The 3154-nt window shown below is 36.5% G+C and overlaps 1 non-coding gene across 1 annotated transcript; it reads right to left on the bottom strand.

The window, feature by feature from the left end:
• Positions 1-1454: 1454 nt before the first annotated feature.
• On the bottom strand, positions 1455-1563 carry LOC148580227 (small nucleolar RNA R71). The gene has a single exon (XR_015899681.1). It is a non-coding gene; the product is annotated as a small nucleolar RNA R71 (small nucleolar RNA).
• Between the last annotated feature and the right edge of the window lie 1591 nt (positions 1564-3154).

Below are 3154 nucleotides of genomic sequence, written 5' to 3'. Positions count from 1 at the left end.
CCTTTTTCTCTCATCAAATTCGAAAATTTGGATTGACTTTTTCAAAAATTTTTAAAATCAAGTTATTTCTTATGAGTCAAATCAAATTTTCAATTTGAAAATCTTATCTTTTTCAAAATCTTTTTCAAAAATCAAATCTTTTTCAAACTTCTTAGTTATTTTCGAAATTCCAAAAATATTTTTCAAAAATCTTTTTCTTAATTTTATATCAAATTTTCGAAAATAACAATAACAATTAATGTTTTGATTCAAAAATTTCAAGTTTGTTACTTGCTTGTTAAGAAAGATTCAAACTTTAAGTTCTAGAATCATATCTTGTGATTTCTTGTGAATCAAGTCATTAATTGTGATTTTTAAAAATCAAATCTTTTTCAAAACTAATTTCTATCATATCTTTTCAAAAATATCTTCTCATCTTATCTTTTTCAAAAATATTGATTTCAAAATATCTTTTCTAACTTCCTAACTTCTTATCTTTTCAAAATTTGTTTTAACTAACTAACTAACTTTTTGTTTGTTTCTTATTTTTTTCAAAACTACCTAACTAACTCTCTCTCTCTAATTTTCGAAAATCCCTTCCTTCTTTTTCAAAATTTATTTTTAATTAACTATTATTTTAATTTTTAAATCTTAATTTTCAAAAAAAACTACTAACATTTTTCAAAAACTATTTTTAAAAATCACTAACTCTTTTTCAAAAATTATTTTCGAAAATTCCTTCTCTCTCATCTCCTTCTATTTATTTATTCATTTACTAACATCTCATCTGACATCTCTGCCCTCCTCACAGTTGTGTTTCTTTCTTTACATCACATTCTGTGTCTCCCTCTTTTCTTCCACTCACAAAGGGATCCCTATACTTTGGTATAAAGGACCCATATTATTATTATTATTTTTTTCTGTGCCCTCTTCTTTGTCATATGAGCAGGAGCAAGGACAAGAACATTCTTGTTGAAGCAGATCCAGAACCTGAAAGGACTCTGAAGAGAAAACTAAGAGAAGCTAAATTACAACAATCCAGATATAACCTTTCAGAAATTTTCGAACAGGAAGAGGAGATGGCAGCCGAAAATAATAATAATGCAAGGAGGATGCTTGGTGACTTTACTGCACCTAATTCCAATTTACATGGAAGAAGCATTTCCATTCCTGCCATTGGAGCAAACAACTTTGAGCTGAAACCTCAATTAGTTTCTCTGATGCAGCAGAACTGCAAGTTTCATGGACTTCCATCTGAAGATCCTTTTCAGTTCTTAACTGAATTCTTGCAGATATGTGATACTGTTAAGACTAATGGAGTAGATCATGAAGTCTACAGGCTCATGCTTTTCCCATTTGCTGTAAGAGACAGAGCTAGAATATGGTTGGACTCTCAACCTAAGGATAGCCTGAACTCTTGGGATAAGCTGGTCAAGGCTTTCTTAGCCAAGTTCTTTCCTCCTCAAAAGCTGAGCAAGCTTAGAGTGGATGTTCAAACCTTCAGACAGAAAGAAGGTGAATCCCTCTATGAAGCTTGGGAGAGATACAAAGGACTGACCAAAAAGTGTCCTTCTGACATGCCTTCAGAATGGACCATCCTGGATATATTCTATGATGGTCTGTCTGAGTTATCTAAGATGTCATTGGATACTTCTGCAGGTGGATCCATTCACCTAAAGAAAACGCCTGTAGAAGCTCAAGAACTCATTGACATGGTTGCTAATAACCAGTTTATGTAAACTTCTGAAAGGAATCCTGTGAATAATGGGACGCCTATGAAGAAGGGAGTTCTTGAGATTGATACTCTGAATGCCATATTGGCTCAGAACAAAATATTGACTCAGCAAGTCAATATGATTTCTCAGAGTCTGAATGGAATGCAAGCTGCATCCAACAATACTCAAGAGGCTTCTTATGAAGAAGAAGCTTATGATCCTGAGAACCCTGCAATAGCAGAGGTGAATTACTTAGGTGAACCTTATGGAAACACCTATAACTCATCATGGAGAAATCATCCAAATTTCTCATGGAAGGATCAAAAGCCTCAACAAGGCTTTAATAATGGTGGAAGAAATAGGTTTAGCAATAGCATGCCGTTTCCATCATCCACTCAACAATAGACAGAGAACTCTGAACAAAATACTTTTAATTTAGCAAACTTAGTCTCTGATCTGTCCAAGGCCACTGTAAGTTTCATGAATGAAACAAGGTCTTCCATTAGAAATTTGGAAGCACAAGTGGGCCAGCTGAGTAAAAGGATCACTGAAATCCCTCCCAGTACTCTCCCAAGCAATACAGAAGAGAATCCAAAAGGAGAGTGCAAGGCCATTGACATAAGCAAAATGGCCGAACCCAAAGAGGGAGAGGAGGACGTGAATCCCAAGGAGGAAGACCTCCTGGGACGTCCAGTGATCAATAAGGAGCTTCCCTCTGAGGAACCAAAGGACTCTGAGGCTCATCTAGAGACCATAGAGATTCCATTGAACCTCCTTATGCCCTTGATGAGCTCTGATGAGTATTCCTCTTCTAAAGAGAATGAGGATGTTACTGAAGAGCAAACAGCCAAGTTTCTTGGTGTAATCATGAAGCTACCAAATTATTTGGCATTGATACTTGGGAAGATGAACCTCCCTTGTTCACCAATGAACTAAGTGATCTGGATCAATTGACATTGCCTCAGAAGAGACAGGATCCTGGAAAGTTCATAATACCTTGTACCATAGGCTCCATGATCTTTAAGGCTCTGTGTGACCTTGGTTCAGGAATAAACCTCATGCCCCTCTCTGTAATAGAGAAACTGAGAATCTATGGGATGCAAGCTGCTAAAATCTCATTAGAGATGGTAGACAATTCAAGAAAACAGGCTTATGGACAAGTAGAGGACGTGTTAGTAAAGGTTGAAGGCCTTTACATCCCTGCTGATTTCATAGTCCTGGATACTGGAAAGGAAGAGGATGAGTCCATCATCCTAGGAAGACCTTTCCTAGCCACAGCAAGAGCTGTGATTGATATGGACAGAGGAGAATTAATCCTTCAATTGAATGAGGACAACCTTGTGTTTACAACTCAAGGATCTCTCTCTGCATCCATGGAGAGGAAGCATAAAAAGCTTCTCTCAAAGCAGAGTCAACCAAAGCCCCCACAGTCAAACTCTAAGTTTGGTGTTGGGAGGCCA

Source organism: Arachis ipaensis, chromosome B10, assembly GCF_059453495.1.
Source record: "Arachis ipaensis isolate K30076 ecotype BB chromosome B10, ASM5945349v1, whole genome shotgun sequence".
NCBI classification, from domain to species: Eukaryota; Viridiplantae; Streptophyta; class Magnoliopsida; order Fabales; family Fabaceae; genus Arachis; species Arachis ipaensis.
The sequence above is the reverse complement of the archived record's forward strand: the minus strand, read 5'-3'. Positions and strand labels throughout refer to the sequence as shown.